Here is a 20726-nt window from a genome sequence, read left to right as displayed (position 1 = left end):
ACAAAGCTCATCAAACACCACGCAAGAGAAGAACAAAGACAATTATATCTGGGTACACCTGAGTCAAACAAAGAGTGAATACCAAAGCTAAAGAGTACATGACCAAAGAAAATGCTCAGTTATACTTACATAATGAAAGACACAAAGGGCCCAGATAGAGGCTCTCATAATTAGAGTTACTGATGTTCTTACCAATTCTTCAAGACATAAATAGAACTCTCACAGCATATAGCATTTTCACTTTATTATTTTCATATAAAATGGACAGGTCTGTCCAGATGTAAAAAGTGAAATCACATTATATGTATGCAAACAACTATATGAAATATGACTAACTTCCCATCAGAATAAAATAGCATCTATAAGACAATGGCACAACACCTTCACAGTATTAAAATGGTTAATACCTGTCATGTCAAAATTCTAGATCTTGAAACTATAGTCTTCAAAAGTAAAAGGAAATCAAGGCCACATTATAATAGAGAATTCATCACAGCAAACTCACACTACAAGAAACACTAAAGAACCATTTTCTGGCTGAAGGGAAATGATACCACATAGAAGCATGGATCTAAAGGGGAAAAAATGAAGAATATCAGGAATGGTGAATATGTATGTAATGTAAGAGATACTATGCGTTTTCTTCTTCTAATTGTTATATGAGATATATGCCTACCGATTACTCCTATAAGAAATATAAAGCCCACAATATCATAGGGATTATAAACTATTAGATCTGCTATGCTGTCTATGACAATAACAGCACAAAGAATGAAGGACAGGACTATACAGTTACAATGTCTTTTGCATTTCATGTGACGTAACACAATATTAACTCTGAGTGGACTGTGATTAGTTACGAATAAGTATTTTAAGCAGCCACTTAAATAATTATGCAAAGCTATGCACCGACAGTGCCCTCAAATAATAAAAACAAAATTAAAGCTAAGTTTTTATCCAAAATTCTGATATATAGTAAGTAGTAACTATGCAACAGACATTGTACTAGATATCTGTACATTAGATATCCTTTTTAAAATGAGCAGAAAGAGGGGTGCCTGGGTGGCTCAGTTGCTTAAGTGTTCGACTTCAGCTCCGGTCACGATCTCACGGTTTGTGAGTTCAAGCCCCACACCGGGCTCTGTGCTGACAGCTCAGAGCCTAGTGTCCGCTTCAGAGTCTGTGTCTCCCTGTCTCCCTTCCCCTCCCCCACTCGCACTCTGTCTCTCAAAAATAAATAAACATTATTTTTTTTTTTAATGAGCAGAAAAAAGCAAATAGTAAGAAAGGAGAAGGAAGAATATGGCAGAGAAGAGGTGGTTGCTCTCTTTCTGAAACAGTTACTCAGGACATATGAAAGGTCTGCCAGATTTATTTAATCTACGGGCTCCTGTGGTACTTAATAAAACCAAGAAGACACCAATGATGCCATTATTTATGTCGTGGGAAGGAAACTGATGAGAGAAAAGTGTCACTTCTTTCTTCCAGGACCTGGGAATTTGGAAGAAAAAAATTAATTCTGGAGTAGGAAAAGGATACTGAGGGAGAGCTCAACTAATTCGATTCAGATTTCTGAATATGGCCTCAGACTCTTGGCAATAATAAGTTGTGAAAGGCTGTGGTAAATCTTATTCCAGAATGGAAAGAATATATTTGAGCATAGCCTTACTGACATGACATGAAATTTATATAGTAAATATAAAGCCACATATCATGGAATAACCAGAATGACATATAAAAAATGCAGTGAAGAATAGAGATGATTATTTACATAATAAAACCATTAAGGAAAAAAAAAAATAGGAAGGCAGGCAAAAACAAGACATAACCTGAACTAGTACTATATCAACATTGAATACTGAATAAGGCAGACCTGACATTTTAGTACAAGATGGTAACTGAACATGGCATGTCTCTCTCCCTCTCCATCTCTCCTTCTCTCTCTCTTTATAAGACACCAACTGTAACTTTGAAGAAGTGACTTGCCGTATTCCACAGTCAATTCATTAGTTTGTGCAGATAACTGTTCTGAAGATCTAACAAAGAAGTCATGTTAAACAACTTAGCATAGTGCATGAATATCATATTAAGCAAACAAAGGGTTTTTGTTAATGTTGTATCATAATCACTGTCATACTCCTCCTCCCCCTCATCATCATCCGTAACAGCAGCTGCAGTCTTGGTATAGGAGAGAACACACCCAATTAATCAACTATAGACACAGGAATATCTGTATTCACTAACAACATTTATCAAGGGGCTACTACAAGTCCCCTACTACCAGTCCCATCCTGTCTGAAAAGTGTTGTGAGGGCAAGTATGGTTGGGGCAACAACATGGTCCGTTATACTCAACTAATGAAAGGCAACAAGAACCCAGATATCTCATAATTAGAGATACTAAAGTTCTCGCCAATTTTTAAGAACTAAATAGAGCTATCATACCACACAGCACTTCAACTTTATTATCTTCATAACACTTGGCCAGATCCAGAGAGACTATTTACCATTCCCAGTCAGTAGTCTACCCTTCTCTTCAAATTCTGGTGGCAGTCTAAACTTAATTCTTCATCCAACATTAGAATCACCCAAAATGCTTCTTCAACATCCAAACCATATTTGGAATCAAATGGGTTTGAGAGGAAGCATAGGAATAACAACTACAGCTGACCCTGGAGCAATCTGATGGTTAGGGGCACCGACCCTCACGCAGTAGAAACTCTCTGCATAACTACTGACTCACCCACGATGTAACTCCTAATAACCTGTTGACTGGAAGCCCTACAGATAACAAACACAGATGATTAACATATATTTTGTACGTTACATGTATTATATACTATATTCTTACAATAAAGCTAGAGAAAAGTTATTAAGAAAACTATGAGGAAGAGAAATACATTTATAGTACTGTATTGTACTTACCCTGCCAAAAAAAATCTGTGTATAAGTGGACCCATGCAGTTCAAATCCATGTTTTAAGAGTAAACTGTACTGGGGTGCCTGGGTGGCTTAGTCGGTTAAGTCTCCAACTGCAGCTCATGTCATGATCTCACAGTCCGTGAGTTTGAGCCCCATGTTGGGCTCTGTGCTGACAGCTCAGAGCCTGCAGCCCCCTTCAGATTCTGTGTCTCCCCCTCTGTCTGCCCCTTCCCCACTCTCACTCTGTCTCTCTCTGTCTCTCTCAAAAAAAAATAAACATTTTTTTTAAAAAAATTTTAAAAAGAGTAAACTGTCCTTAAATTCCAGTCAGTTTAGGGATTTTTTTGTAGATACTGTTTATCATCTTAATCATCTCAAGACTTAGAGGTAGAATTGAATATCCTTATTTTACAGGTAAGGAAATTAGAAATCAGAGAGGTTCAGAATCTTGCTCAAGGACACAGAGCCAATAGGCTAAGGGACGAAATGAAACTCTAGTCTGTGTAACAATCTGATTTTCACTCTAGCACCGTTGCCTCTCTAACCCATAAGAGATGCCATGATCATGATCCATTACATGGAATTATTGAGTCATGTAGGTGGTTAAGTATTTAAACCCTTACAGCAAAGTTCACTTGATGCATCATAATTAGCAACAGAGATTAGCTAATCAAAGTACTAATGATAACCTAATTGGTGCAGTGTTTTACTGCTTACAAAGCACTTTCAGGTAATTATATAATTTGATTCTTATAATGATGATGTGTGGCAGAGAGTTTCCTCCTAACTTTACAGGCTGAGAAATTAAGGCTCAAACAAATGTATTGACTTTCCCCCAAATCATTAAACTTCTAACGAAGGAAAGTTGGGGAATGAATGAATTCCACCTCATTATCTTGTGTTTCAAACGCCACCATCCCACATGACAAAGATGGTCAAGAGCAGTGTTCTTAGGAGTCCTTCCCCTGTTCAGAAGTAACATGTGGTACATTCTTTTAGTGGGTAATTAGCCTTCCACCTGCAATCTTGGATCCTTGTTATGATTCTGATCTGTTCTCCATGGAAAACATTTTTGAAAGACCATGGCATTGCTCTGTGAATATAGATTTGGCTCTGACTTCTTTCATGCCATATACAACCTGAGAAAACTTTTGTGAACTTAAAGAAAATACAACGCAGGGTTGCCTGGGTGGCTCAGTCGGTCAGGCGGCCGACTTTTGATTTTGGCTCAAGTCGTGATCCCACGGTTTGTGGGATCAAGCCCCCTACCAGGCCCCACACTGACAGCCCAGAGCCTGCTTGGGATTCTCTCTCTCCCCCTCTCTCTGCCCCTTCCCCAGGGGTGTGCTCTTTCTCTCTGAAAATAAGTAAACATTGAAAAAAAAAATAAGAAAGAAAACACTGAAAGCATTCTCCACTATCATCTCCCATCCATAGTTTCTGTAAACTACCATAAAAGGAAATTTTTTTTTGTTTCACTAAAAAAGCTTTGCATTTTAGCTATTGAGCAATTGTACTTTATATATTTTCCATGCTTTAAGTAGGCTTCCATTGCTCAATAAAACAACACACATAGAGCTAAGCATTTTATTGTAGTTTGATTTCTAAGATTGGTTTCAAATAATTGATGTATTATTAGAGTATTAAAATGCTAGGAGACTGAGACAGAATTAAATCAAATAATAAAGAAAATTTGGTATCTACTTCCTTGACTTCTTTACCTGTCCAAGTAAAATTTTCAATTGGTGGATTTGAATTTTGGTAACAGATAAGTCCTAGCTGAGAAAAATATGATTTATTAACCTTATTTCTTGAAAAAGGAGAGGGAAGGAAAGAAGGAAGGGAGGGAGGGAGGAAGGAAGGAGGTAAGGACAGATGATAATTTATATTTTGGAATTCTTTTTAGAATTTTATTTAATATCATTTAGAATTAAAATGCTCTATAACATTTTGTGTTTAAAAACGATTCACAGGGTGCCTGGGTGGCTCAGTCATTAAGCATCTGACTTTGGCCAGGGCTCAGGCCTGGGCTCAGGTCATGATCTCATGGTTTGTGAATTAAGTCTCATATCAGGTGAGCTCAAGCTCTGATTCAAGTGAGCAGGAACCCTGCTTCGGTTACAACATGAGCACTGCTTCAGGTGAGCTCTGCTTCTCTCTCTCTCCCTCCCTCTCTGTCTCACTATCTCTCTCTGCCCCTCCTGGGATTCTCTCTCTCTCTCTCTCTCTCTCTCTCTCTCTCTCTCTCTCTCTCCGGCCCTCACTCACTTGCATCCTTTCTCTCAAAAAAAAAAAAAAAAATCACAAAATGATATGGCCTGGTACTTAACTCTCTTGAGAGGAGTAAACGTCAAAATAGTAAATGAAGTAGACTGATTTTAGATTTGGTCTAAATAATTGGGTGGAGTCGCATAAAGCCATAAATGCTCTAGACCCTCATGTGCTTCTACAAGTGAAGAAAATCTCACCTTCTTTGTACCACTGCTTTGAAGATTAGATATAATAAATGACATATTCTATTATTTATTAGACTCTGTATTTATTCAGTACATTCTCTCATTACATGTGATGGTTAAAGAATCATTATCTGTTTTGGAACACATACAACAAAGGATTTATACTAGAATATACGAACAATTCCTACAGATGTATAAAAAGACAACTGATTTTTAAAAGTGCAAACTAGGGGTCCCTGGGTGGTTCAGTCGGTTGAGTGTCTGACTCTTGATTTCAGCTCAGGTCATGATCCCGGGGTCATGGAATCAAGCCCCACATTGGGGTCTGCACTGAGGATGGAACCTACTTAAGATTCTCTCTCCCTCCGCCCCTTTCCCCCTCTCGCATTCCCTCGCTCTCTCTCTAAAATAAAAATTAAAAAAATTGTGTTAATTAAAAATAATTAAAATGTGAAAATACATGAGTAGATATTTAACAGAAAAGATGTACATACATATATATATTCCCTCACTCTAATCAAGGAAACACAAATTAAAACTATGATGAAGGTATTTTGGTTAGAGTTGATCAACACAACACATGCATGCAAATTTTCTTCCTCAAAGACTTGTATAATAAAACTAAAGGGACAAGAATAACAAAAGGCACATACTCATTTTTTTGTTTGTTTGGGGCTTGAACCCATGAACCATGAGATCATGACCTGAAAAGGGCACATACTCATAAAGACAAAGAGAACATATAAAAAGAGCAACCAGTATACCACTAATGGAGGGAGAAATGAAGTAAAAGATTGCATGTTGAATTCTAACAATTTCCCAAGCTTTTCCCTTAATTGTTCTCAAGATACCAGCAAAAGGCTTCATATGCCAACTTGGAAAATGGAAATGTCTTCTCAGAAACCTAGCCAGCTCAAGTAAAATCTCAAACTAAAACTACTAATGTCCAACATCAATTACCCAGGGAAATGGACTAGCCAGATCGCCTTTACGGTACAGTCTCCACTAAACAAGTCCCTTTCAGAGCTTCCCATCACCTTGCCCGACTACTAATATGAGAAAAAAAGTCAACAATCACAGACTTGTGAAAATTCTCTAACATGAGTAATGGAAGCCAAAACAAGTAAAGCAGATAAAGCTAGGATAGAGGACAAACAGACAAAAGCAACCTGGAAGGACAAGCTATGGAAAGAGAAGAAAACTTTAAAACAACCACCATTAATGTCTTTGGGGAGAGAGAGAGGAAGAGATTACAGACTTACAGAACTATCCTTTCCTCTGTAGTAGAGAGAGGCAAATAGAGGGTCATCAAGGAAACTGATACTGTTCAGTTTCTGAAGCTAAAGGTGATTCTTTCCACTTTAAGGAGTTGAAGGTTCTCTTTACAATTCCACTATGTGGCATGCAGAATGGCAATATTGGTAGAGACAGAAGGTAAATGAAGGGCATCTTCTAAGTCAGAACTAGAAATAAATACCCACGTATATAGACACACACACAATTCTCTAGAGTCTATAAATGCAGAGAAAATAAAAAGTGAAGTTAAAACAGAAGCCAGGGGCTAGTGCACTATACACATTCTTCTTTATATTGTAATGTAAGAGGGTGAAGGCTTTGAGGTTGGAAAGATCTGCAACCAGATTGTGGCTCTGCCATTTGACACCTGGGAGAAGTTGGGCAAGCCAACATCACCAAGGTTTACTCACTTCACACATGAAATGGAACAATAAAATACATTCTATAAGATTACTGTGAGTGTTCAAGATATTGAATACATAGTTTGCAGCAAAGTGCTTGGTTCAAAGTATAAATTAAGTCAATATCAGTTTTTCATTATACTAAGATATACAGAGTTCTCATTACACTTGATTGTTCAGCTATTCTCATCAAATATTCTTCTTGTTTTATAACACATATATATCTATATACACACAGATGAATATTTGTGTCTATTGAAATCTATTATATATATATACATATATATATGTATATATATATATATATAAAATAGATATATCAGTCTTCATGGACCCCATATTACTATGGAAGCTTCTGTTTCCCAGAAAAAAATAAACAAATAATTCCCCTTATAGAGTTCTGGCTTTATAATTGATTCTAATGTAAGTGTTCATATCTTATAGTGAGTTTAGAAGCTTTTTTTGGCTTTGTTTTTCTATCTAACATTTGCTAAATGGGCTTCAATCATGTATGCCTATTTTAGGATGTTTAAGATGTTTTATGTGTGATTAGGAAACCTAATAATTGATTGCGTGGGAAGGAAGGATATCAAAAAGAAGAGGAAGAGAAGCTGAATTATACAAACAAAAACATTCCAAGAGCAAAGATTGCTCTGCTGTGCCAGATCAAAATGTGTCTTGCAAACATTCACTTCTACTTGAAATTGCCAGGGGAAATGTGCCTGCATTTTATATCATTCAATTGAACCAAGATTACATTTTGAAAACTCAGGATGATCTGTGGTTACAGTCATTTGGTTTCTTGTGGATGCTGTGTCTTTTTTGTTTCTTCATTCAGCAGCCAGATACCTGAAGCTGGTGGCAAAGTCATAAACCACAAAGCTGAATGAAAAGGCAGTTGGGCTATAATTCAGTTCAGTTTTAATGGTGTCTAGAGCAATTAGGCCCGGTGACAACCACTTTATCAAAGAGTACAATTTGAATCCATTCTTCCTCATCCCAGGAGTTCTAGACAAACTCCTATTTGAACATGAGCAAGAGATCACCAGACTTCCTTTAAACATTGGACGTCGAGACTTTTTGCTTGTTTTTCTAATGGAAGCCTTTTGAAGCACTGAATTCCTTTGAACCTTTGCTGCTGTGAATCCTATATTCACGCATTAACTACACTCAGTAAAGGTGCTTCTGACTGTTTCCTAGAAATTATAATATAGTGATGGCAGACATTTATTGAGCACTTATATTACACAAGGAATAAAAGCTTTACATTGATTAGTACATCTAATGCTCATAAACCCCTGAGGAAAGTATTAATCTCTGTATGATAATACAGGGAGGAAAAGTGAGGGCTTAGGAAAAGAAATGACTTGCTCACTTCAACGAAGTCAGTATGACTGAGCGACTTGTGAGTTAATCAGAATCCATTTGCTTCATTTATGGGGTGCTTGCCTACATTTTCCATCTTTCCCTGCAATTAGGTGTAGCAATGCAATTAACTTCTGGGCAATGGGTGTGAGCAGAAATAGAGTGAACTCTTCCAGGTGAACATGTTTAGAAGCAGGTGGTCTTCCATATGGGTCCTTTCCTTTCCTTACTTGTGGTTGACTGGAGAACACACAAAGTCCATTTGCAAATGGTGGACCCAGCAAAGAGTAAGAGAATGGGCCTTGGATTGATAAAAGAAAGCACATCCGACAAACTTAGCCACTCATGAGACATTAGCAATAAATGTCAGAGGCTTAATACAATAAGATTTATTGGCTACTAGCTATAATATTTACATAAATGTTAGCTGCCATCAGGGGCATAGGTGAGTGTTTAACTCATATTTTGTGATTCTGAAGAACAATATATTAACCCCTGTGTTATACCACTTCTAAGCCTGTTGAATAAATCCTCCTCATTAGAACTCTGAACACTTGCATTATTCCATCTCACTTGACAAGTGTCTTGTTATTGTGTTGACTGAGGAAATCAATTAGTAATTTATCTTGACTGTATCTCTAGTAAAAATATAGATATATATCCACTATTTGAAAAATCATAAATATGATATGTTCAAGGCAAAGAAGTAGGGAAATCATCTTTTTTGAGCCCATGTTTTCAGCCTTGGATACTTGGAGATTAATGACTCAAGCAATCTGACAATTCTGATAAGGTTTATGTGTACTTGAGTCCCCCAAATGCATATAAACATAATATTTTGCATAAAATCCTTGAGTATAGAAATGGATTTTGGACCCCTGACACATGTGATTTCATATAATTCACACAGAAGTTTTGCCTGACAGTAGTTTTATTATCCTCATTTTACAGATGACAAAACATAAGATACAAGTGGTAAGTGACTTGTCTAAGCTCAGACGTTTGGTAGATGGCAGAATCAGGATTTAAATTCAAGACAGTTTTACTCCATGGTTCATGTCTTTTTGACTTATGATTGCTTAGTCCCTGTGCTCTAGTCCCTGTGTTATTACCTAGTTTCTCACAACTAACTTAAAACCACTCTTCTAATATTAAATTTTGTAAAATATGCCAGCCTTTACCATTCAAAATATATGCTCTTTGTACAATTGTGCAAATTCAGTATGTGTGTTTAAAAGACTAATGGAAATGTTGAGATTGAGAGATTAAGAAAGAACGAGAAAACTAACACCTTCATAAATTATTATGTGAGGCATTATCTACAAGTGAAATTTTTTATCCAAAAACCTTACAGAAATCTACTGGTAAAGGTAACATAAAATAGTCTCCTGTACTTATTCCCAAAGTTCACCTAACTTCCAGCCATAAGGAGCTGGAATTACCATATGGTGCCTGGCTCTCTTTGGTGTCAGGTGGTCTTTACTGAGAAATTTCTTCTATCACAAATTCTTTTCCCTCTTTGCGTTCAAAAATCCCACCATATTATTTAACACATTCTCCAGCCAATGACAAATTTCTCTCCTTAAAACAAAACAAAATAAATAAACCCACTATTTTCTAGTTTGTGTAGGAGTAAGAACAATGTGAGGTATCAAAGTCTAGTTTGTATATCCAGGTTGTGATGAGTAATTGCACATCCCTTAATAGCAATTATTTATTTGAAATTGTTTCGCTTATTGTCCCTTCCCACAATAGATTATTTTCTAAAAAGGCAGTGATTCTCACCTCCCTTTTTCTCTATTACATTCCCTACACCAGTACATCTCCTAATACAGAGTAGATACATGATATTTGTGGAATGACTGGAAGGTGGATGCTTTTCCCCAGTTCAGGGATTTGGGGAAATCTCTAATGATGGCAGACAGAGCAAGTTCTCTAGTTTGCATTTTTCCTGAATGGCTTCAGCACACCTCACAGAATTATATTTCTGAGAATGTGACTAATGAAACCAGCTTAGTGGGTCTCAGGCTAATGAGGAAACATTTCAACTGCCTAGCTGGACTAGACCACACAAACATTTTAAATTGCTTTTCCTCCCTGCTCAAGAACAGCTGAGCTGGGGACTTGCAGAAGGAAGGGCAGATGGCATCCCTCTGCCACATTCTAGAGGTGCCTGCCTCAGTTTCACACCAATAACATCTGCTTCTCACCACCCCTGACCATGGCAATCCCTCCCCTGGGCCTCAGTAGATGCCAGGAGGCACTTTTTTCTAGTTCAGAGAGATGTCACAGGGAGCTGGCAGACGAACCCAGTAGTGTGCACACACTGAGGCAAAGTACCATGATAAGCTGCTGCTGGACCAGAAATGTGCCTTTATTTCCACATCTAAAATAAAATAAAATAAAAAAATAGCTAGAACAGCTATCTAGTCTTTATCTCAGTGCCTTAATTAACGCCTATTTCATAGACACCTAGAAAGAACCATTAAATCTTTGAGTTAGGAAGACTTGGCTTTGAAGAAAGTGTTCTCCATTCCTTGACACTATTACCTAAGATTCCTTATTATCTCACATCTCAGAGGCAGTTTCCTTTTTATAAAATGGCAATAAGTAGATCTTACATCATAGGCTGCTATGAAGATTCCTCTTTCTCCTTTACCTATCTCATTGATCCACTACAGGGATTACTCTTGTATGCACGTCTTAAAATGTCTACAGATCTCCTGCATCAGAATCATTGCTCAGGTGATCCCAAAGCATACTAAAGGTTGCTATAAACAACTTGATTACATCAAAATCCAGATTGCACTGACTTGGTTGCAGGCAAAAGTACCTCTTTCTTAATCAGGTAGTTATCTACCTTAAAACTTTATGTAGACTATTTTTATGATCAAGAATTTTAGGACCTTATATATTAAAAAAAAAAACAGTATAGGAGTGACTGAGTAGCTCAGTCGGTTAAGTGTCCAACTCTTGATGTCAGCTCAGGTCATGATCTGATGGTCATGAGATCAAGCCCCATGTGGGGCTCCACACTGTGTGTGGAGCCTGCTTAGGATTCATTCTCCCTCTTCCTCTCCCTCTGTCCCTTCACAATTCACATGACAGCACACACTCAATAAAGGAAAAAAAAACTAGTTTGGAAAATGTATGCTCTGAATAATGCCCCCCACAGAAGTCTTCACAGATTTTTGATATGAACATAAAAGTGTTCCATATGAACAGCACACATTAAATATAACATTAACAACAAAATTTCACACATCTTGAGACAACTTGATGGTGGTATTCTTTTTTTTTAAGTAACAATTCCATGGTTTTTATTACACTCATACAGCTGTGTCACCATCATCATTACCTAGTTCCAGAAGTTTCATCACCCCATAAAGAATATGTTTTCAATTCTGTTAGGTGTACACCTGGGAGTGGAAGAACTGAGTCCTATGATAACTCTCTGTTTAACATTTTGAAGAACTACCAAACTGTATTCCAAAGTACCTTAATCAATTTACATTCTGACCAGCAAGGAATGAGGCTTCCATGTTTTTCACATATTTGCCAACACTTATTATTGATCATCGTTTCATTTTAGCCATACCAGTGGGTGTGAAGTGATAGCACATTTGCAGTTTGATGGTGGTATTCTCCATATGCATTTGTCATTGATTGTTTTGTATGTACGTAGAGATACCCTTTTCCTACTTTTTTTTAAGAAACGGTAAATCCATCTGGCTTTGTAGCAAACAGTTAGCTCATGATGTGATGTCTCTTTGTAGTGTTTCATATGATTATTATTTTTAAATAAGATTAGAGTTTGTAGAATTTAATGTTAATTAACAATTACATATATTCAATCTAACATTCACATGGTTGCAGAAAGGATAAACATTGGTTTCATTTTCATGAATGCCCAGTAGTTTGCAGCTGGGAAAGATCACTATCTCAGGCCAAATCCAACACACACACACACACACACACACACACACACACACACACAAACACACACACACACACACACACACACACACACACACACACACACAGGGTTAGCTGACAAGCAGTATGATGGTAAGGAATAGATTTACAGCAACTGGAAAACTGCAGTCTGGGGATTAAAACCAGATCTAGGACAGGGGGCCAAAGCTGGAGGAGGAAAGGGGGATAGGGGAAAGAGAAAAAGCAGCAGCAACTATCATTTACTAATTTCCCCCTTAATTATTTTACCTCAAGCCTAGAGGAGAGGTACTATTAGCAATTCCTTTTTGTAGGAAAGGAACCCAGGTCTTAAGCTATATCATACATTAGCTAGGTTAAGAAGGAAAACAATTATTAAAATCTGTTCTGTTTTGTTTTCACTTCCAGAGTAAACCTATATTACTGTAATGAGCCACAAACCCATCTCAACTTTAACAGGAGTAGGGAGAAAAAAGCACCTCTTCAAAGAATAAGGTAAACACACTTATAAAATGAAACACAATGTTAAACAAAGTATAATTTTTTTCAGATTCAACAGCTAAAAGTGACTCGATAGATTCACCCAAATGGAAAAATGTCTAGCTATACATGGAATTTAAAGGATCTATTCAAATAGCTGTACAATAACAATTGCTGAGAAACTAGAATTGCTTAAGGATCACCACTGCTTTAATAAAAAATAAATAAATAAAGCAACAAACCTTCATTGTAATTTATAGTTTTGAAATAATGAATGTTATAAGTTGGGTAAATACAAATGAAAACATGAATAAAGAGTCTTAACTTGCAGACACAGTATCTTTTACATTGCATTAGTTCAAACTGAACATTTATTTCACATTTTAATGTCTCTGAAATCAAGATGAGTCACATAATAGATGGCTCCATACAGTCACTCTTAACAAGATGAAAACTGTCTGATTCCAAGGTTAAGAATCTTTTTTTCCCATTGTATGTATAGTTGCCTATAGATGAGCTTTTTTTGATTATAGCTCCTAATGGCATAACTCAATAATAGCAATCCCTATATATTTCAGTCAACAAACCAAAAATAACAAACTATTTCAGAAAATAATTTGAATCTGAGTCATCTGACATTCCACTGACATTTTCCAGTAAAATCAAGAAAGTGCAAGCAGACAAAACAAAACCCTGAGACCGATGTAACGGAAAGTGTTGCAATAGAAAGCTTCAAGAATCGCTCCTTCCACTGAAGCAACTATTACATTGAAAACACTAATAGAATCAACATTTTTGAAAACTCTGGAATCTAAACAAAATCTTACAGAAGCCAAGGTGCTTAATGACAAAAGAGGCTACTAAGTTTTGGTAAGGAAGCATTGTGGTGATTTTGCCTATTCACCTATTATACCCTATTCCCCAAGTCAACGATGGCCATAGGAATGATGGATCACATTCCTGAAGCACTGAAACTTGCCTTTGCTTTGCCCTCGTCAGGTGGAACCAGCTTACCAGGCCTATGGAACCATTTAAAGACATATATTATGCCTGGGACAAGGGTGAAGAGTGTGGCAAGGGAAGCAAGAAGCAGATAGATGGAAACTCCTGAGAATAATGTTGAGAAGGAAACAACTTGGGGAGAAAGAAGTTTTTGGGGCTATTAAGTATACCATGATGCTCAGGGTCATGTACATTCTTAGAGAAGATGTTTAAGAGGACCCTAGGCTTGACCTATGGTTGACATTTGAGCTCTGTGCAAGCAGGGGGTGAAGTAAGTAAGAGTCTCAGGTGTCCTGGCTAAATATTTCACAAATTCCCCAGCTCAGAGCTAATCTGCAAAGGCCAGGAGGATTTTTCTTTTCTTCTTTGCTCCAAGTGTTAAAGGAAATATCTGTCAGGTCACTGGCTGACCATTAAGAAAAAACAAGAGACTTTGGTGACCACACATAACAAAAAATACAGCCTTTATATACACATACACATATATTCATATATATATGAATATATATATATGTGTGTGTGTGTACATATATGTATACATATACATATGTGTGTGTGTATATATATGTGTGTGTATACACACACACACATATATACATATACATATATATATATATGTATATATATATATATATATATATATATATATATATATACATGAAAAGGCATTAAATAAATTGATGACTATAACACCATAACACTTAACAAGCAACAACAGAATATTCTGGGGAGGAGACAGAGAGAATTTCCAGATATACCACATTGGTTTCCAAATTTACTACATAATATTTTAAATTTCCAGTTTTCAACCAAAAAGTAGAAGCATCCCAAAAAATAGGAAAAAAGGGTCCAAACACAGGGGAAAAAAAAGAATGGGCAGAAACCATTTCTGATAAAGTCCAGATACTGGACTTACTAGACATAGACTAAATTAAATGTCTTAAATATACTCAAATAACTAATGGAAACCAGGAGAAATTAACTAACGGAAACCAGGAGAACAATGTATGAACAAATAGAGAAGAGCTATAAAAAGATAGAAATTACAAAAAAAGAATAAAATAAAATCTTAGCAATGTAAATAGGTGAAAAAAGTTAATGGCTGAAATTAAAATTTTACTACAGTGGTTCAATAACAGATTTGAGCAGGAAGAAGAAATATTCAGTAAATATGGAAGTGATACAATCAAAATCACTCATTCCGAGGACCAAGACAAAAAATCTTTAAAAAACAAATAAGTAAACAGAGCTTAGGTTACCTATCAGACACCATCAAGTATAGCAATGTATGCATTATGGGATTCCCAGAAAGAGGAGACAGAGAAGGCAGAAAGAATATTTAAAGAAATAATAGATGAAAATCTCCCAAATCTGGTAAAATATATGAATCTACACATTCAAGAAACTCAACAGACAAGTAAGATAAATTCAAAGATTCCTATCAACACACATTATAATCAAACTGCTGAGAACCAAAGAAAAAATCTTGAAAGCAATGAGAAAACCAACTCTTCACATAAAATGGATCCTATTAAGATTAACAGCTAATTTCTCATCAGAAATATTGGAAGTCAGAAGGCAGTGGGAAGACAGATTTAAAGTGCTGACAGAAAAAAAAAAAGTCAAGCAAGAATTCTTTAACTGTCAAAATTAACCTTCAAAAATGGAGAAATAAGATATTCCCAGATAAACAAAACCTAAGGTAGTCTCTTCACTGGTAGTGACTCCCTATAAAAAAATGCAAAAAGGAGTCCTGAAATGAAAGGACACATGACAATAACCAGATGCCACATGAAGAAATAAATAACTTCAGGAAAAGTATCTATAAGGAAAATATAAAAGCCATTATTATTGTGTTTGGGGGTTGTAACTCCTCTTTTTATTTACCATATGATTTTAAAAACAAATTCACAAAACAATAACTATAAATATATGTTAATGGGAACACAATACGTAAAAAAATTACTTGTGACAATAACAATATAAAGTGGAAGCACAGCTGTATAGGAGAGATTTTTGCATGCTATTTAGGTAGGTTTATAACAATTCAAACTAAAGTGCTATAAAATCAGGATATTATTTTAATCCCATGGTAATCAGAAAGAAAATAACTAAAGGATATACAGACAAAGATATGAGGAAGGAGTCAAAATGGCACAGTATGAAAAAATTTTAAAAAAAGAAGAAAGCAGTATTGGAGGAATTAAGGAAACTAACATAAGACATAGAAAACAAATAGCAAAATGGCATTAGTAATTCCTTCTTCATTAGAAACTAGTATAAATGTAAATACTAAGTCACCATTTACATAACACAGAATGGGTTAAAAAAACATGTTACAGCTATATGCTATCTTCAAGAGATTCACTTTAGATTCAAAGACACAAACTGGTTGAAAGTGAAAGCATGAAATAAGATATTCTATGCAAATAGTGACTATAATAATAAACAAAATAGTAAAAATGATTATAGTATAAAATGATTAGAGACAAAGATCATTATATACCAATAAAAGGGTCAATTCATCAAGCAGACAAAACAGTTATAAACATATTTGCACCAAATAACAGAGTCCAATTATATAATAAAGAAAACATTGACAGAATTAAAGAGAGAGAAAGGGATGGCTGGGTGGCTCAGTCAGTTAAGCACCCAACTTTTAATTTCAGCCCAGGTCAGGATCTCATGGTTCATGAGTTTGAGCCCACACCAGGCTTTCCAGTGACAGCATGGAGCCTGCCTGGGATTCTCCTTTTCCTCTCTTTGACCCTTCTCAGCTCATGCTCACTCACTCTCTCTTTCTCTCTCTCTCTCAAAATAAATAAACTTTAAGAGAGAGAGAGTTCTACAGTAATAGTGGGAGACTTCAACAATCCACTTTCACTAATGAGTAGAATATCTAGACAGAAGGTCTATAAATAAATACAGGACTTGAACAACGCTATAAACCAACCAAACCTAACATATATAGAATATTCCATTGTAAAACAAGAAAAGATATATTATTCTCAGGTGGTCAGGTGCACATGGAATAGTGACTAGGTTAGACCATATACCAGACTGCCAAAGCGGCTTGAAATAATTTTTTAAATCGAAATCATGAAAAGTATCTTCTCCTACCACAATGGAAGAAATCTGGAGATATAGAAAGAAAAAAAAACTGGAAAATTCACAGATATGTACAAATCAAATAACACAGCCTTAAGCAAAAAATAGGTCAAAGGAAAGATCAAAGTGAAATTTTAAAAAATATTTGGAGAGGAATGCGAACAAAGAACACAACATGCCAGAACTTATGAAAGGTATGAGCTCACTGCATAGAGGGATATATATATAGCTGTAACTATTAATACTAACAAAGAAGAAAGATTTCAAATCAACAACCTAACTTTATACATTAAGGAAGTAGAAGAGCAAACTAAATCCACAGCTAGAAAAAGAAAGAAACAATAATAATTAGAATAGAAAATATAAAGAATAGAAAAATATTACCCAAGATCAATTTGGTTCTTTTTTTTAATAATTTTTTTAAAGTTTATTTATTTTTGAGACAGAGACAGAGCATGAACGGGGGAGGGGCAGAGAGAGAGGGAGACACAGAATCGGAAGCAGGCTCCAGGCTCTGAGCCATCAGCCCAGAGCCCGACGCGGGGCTTGAACTCATGGACCGGACCGCGAGATCGTGACCTGAGCTGAAGTCGGATGCTTAACCGACTGAGCCACCCAGGCGTCCCCAAAAGTTGGTTCTTTAAAAAGATCAACAAAATTATCAATCTTTAACCAAGCTGACTGAGGAAAAAAAGAGAGAAATGATAGATTTTGGGTACTAACTTATCAAACTCAACACCCCAAAACCAAATAATTAAGAAATGGGCAGAAGACATTAATAGACAGTTTTCCAAAGACATCCAGATGGCTAACAGACACATGAAAAGATGCTCAACATCACTCATCATCAGGGAAATATAAATCAAAACCAAAATAATGATGAGATACCACCTCATACCTGTCAGAATGGCTAGAATAACAACACAAGAAACAACAGGTGTTGATGAGGATGCAGAGAAAGGGGAACCCTTTGCACTGTTGCAAACTGGTGCAGCCATTTTGGAGAACAGTATGGATGCTCCTCAAGAAACTAAAAATAGAACTGCCCTACGATCCACCAATTGTACCATTTGGTATTTACCCAAAGAATACAAAAATACAGATTTGAAGTGGTACATGAACCCCAATGTTTATAGCAGCATAATCAACAATAGCCAAATTATGGAGGAAGTCCAAATGTCCAATGATTAACGAATGGATAAAGAAGATTGGTATATGTACACACACACACACACACACACACACACACACACACACAGAAATATTACTCAACCATCAAAAAGTGAAATCTTGCCATTTGCAATGATGTGGATGGAGCTAGAATATATTATGCTAAGCAAAATAAGTCAATCAGAGAAAGACAAATACCATATGATTTCACTCGAAGGTGGATTTAAAGAAACAAAACAGATGAACATATGGCAAGAGGGAAAAGGAGAAGAGAGGGAAACAAACCACAGGAGACTCTTAATGATAGAGAACAAACTATGGGTTGATGGAGAGAGGCTAGATGGGTGATGGGTACTAAGAAGGGCACATGTTGCAATGAGCTCTGGGTGGTATATGTAAATAATGAATCACAGAATTCTACTCCTGAAACCAATATGGCACTGTTTGTTAACTATCTAAAATTTAAATAAAATAAAATAAAATATAATAAATAAAATATTAAAAAATGTTTTCCAAGTTTATCTATATTGTGGAATATATCAGTACTTTATTCCTTTTTATTGATGAATAATATTCTATTCTATATAAATATCATAATTTGTTTACCAATCTATTGGTTGATAGATATTTGGATTGTTTTTACATTTTGGCTACTGTAAATAATGCTGCTAAAAAAGTGTATACAAATTTTTGTTTGAGTACTTGTTTTTAGTTCTTCGGAGATAAGGATGGAATTTCTGGGGCATATGGTAATTTTATGTCTAATTTTTTGAAGAATCATGAAATTATTTTCATCTTTGGTTGCACCAGTTTAGATTCCACCAGCAATGTACAAGGGTTAAAATTGTTCCACATCCATGTCAATACTTATTGTCCCTTTTATTTCTTCAATTATTACCCATCTTAGTGGGTGTGAATTGATATCTCATTGTGGATTCGATTTACATTTCCCCAATGACTAGTGATATTAAACACCTTTTCGTGTACTTGCTGACCATTTTATATCTTCTTGGGAGAAACTGGTATTCAAATCTTATGCTTATTTTAAAATTCTGTTGTGTTTGTTGTTGTTGCTGTTGTTGTTGTTGTTATTGAGCTATAAGTGTTCTTAAAATATTCTGGATTTTCATGAGGTCCCAATAGTTCATTTTTGCTTTTAATTCCCTTGCCTTTGGAGATGTGTCAAGTATGAAATTGCTGTGGCTGAGGTCAGAGACGTTTTTTTCTGCTTTCTCCTCTAGGGTTTTGATGGTTTCCTGTCTCACATTCAGGTCCTTTATCCATTTTGAGTTTATTTTTGTGAATGGTATAAGAAAGTGGTCTAGTTTCATTCTTCTGCATGTTGCTGTCCAGTTCTCCCAGCACCATTTGTTAAGAGACTGTCTTTTGTCCATTGGATATTCTTTCCTGCTTTGTCAAAGATTAGTTGGTCATACTTTTGTAGGTCCAATTCTGGAGTCTCTATTCTATTCCATTGGTCTATGTGTCTGTTTTTGTGCCAATACCATGCTGTCTTAATGATTACAGCTTTGTAGTAGAGGCTGAAGTCTGGGATTGTGATGACTCCTGCTTTGGTCTTCTTCTTCAATATTACTTTGGCTATTTGGGATCTTTTGTGGTTCCATATAAATTTTAGGATTGCTTGTTCTAGCTTTGAGAAGAATGCTGGCGCAATTTGATTGGGATTACATTGAATGTGTAGATAGCTTTGGGTAGTATGGACATTTTAACAATATTTATTCTTCCAATCCATGAGCACTCACTGTAAAGGAAACAATCAACAAAACTAAAAGGTAACCAATGGAATGGGAAAAGATATTTGCAAATGACATATTGGACAAAGGGCTAGTATCCAAAATCTATAAAGAACTCACCAAACTCCACACCCGAAAAACAAATCCATTGAAGAAATGCGCAGAAAACATGAATAGACACTTCTCTAAAGAAGACATCCAGATGGCCAACAGGCACATGAAAAGATGCTCCTAATCAGGGAAATACAAATCAAAACCACACTGACATACCACCTCACACCAGTCAGAGTGGCCCAAATGAACAAATCAGGAGACTATAGATGCTGGCGAGGATGTGGAGAAATGGGAACCCTCTTGCACTGTTGGTGGGAATGCAAACTGTTGCAGCTGCTCGGGAAAATGGTGTGGAGGTTCCTCAAAAAATTAAAAATAGACCTACCCTATGACCCAGCAATAGCACTGCTAGGAATTTGCCCACAGCATACAGGATGCTGATGCATAGGGGCACTTGTACCCCAATGTTTATAGCAGCACTCTCAACAATAGCCAAATTGTGGAAAAAGCTTAAATGTCCATCAACTGATGAATGGATAAAGAAATTGTGGTTTAGGAGAGAGGGAAGATGGCGGCGTAGGAGGACGCTGGGCTCACCGCGTGTCCTGCTGATCACTTAGATTCCACCTACACCTGCCTAAATAACCCAGAAAACCGCCAGAGGATTAGCAGAACGGAGTCGCCGGAGCCAAGCGCAGACGAGAGGCCCACGGAAGAGGGTAGGAAGGGCGGCGAGGCGGTGCGCGCTCCACGGACTGGCGGGAG

Source organism: Herpailurus yagouaroundi, unplaced genomic scaffold (assembly GCF_014898765.1).
Source record: "Herpailurus yagouaroundi ecotype Mexico unplaced genomic scaffold, PumYag 190, whole genome shotgun sequence".
In the NCBI taxonomy this organism is placed as follows: domain Eukaryota; kingdom Metazoa; phylum Chordata; class Mammalia; order Carnivora; family Felidae; genus Herpailurus; species Herpailurus yagouaroundi.
Note: the sequence above shows the minus strand (reverse complement) of the source record.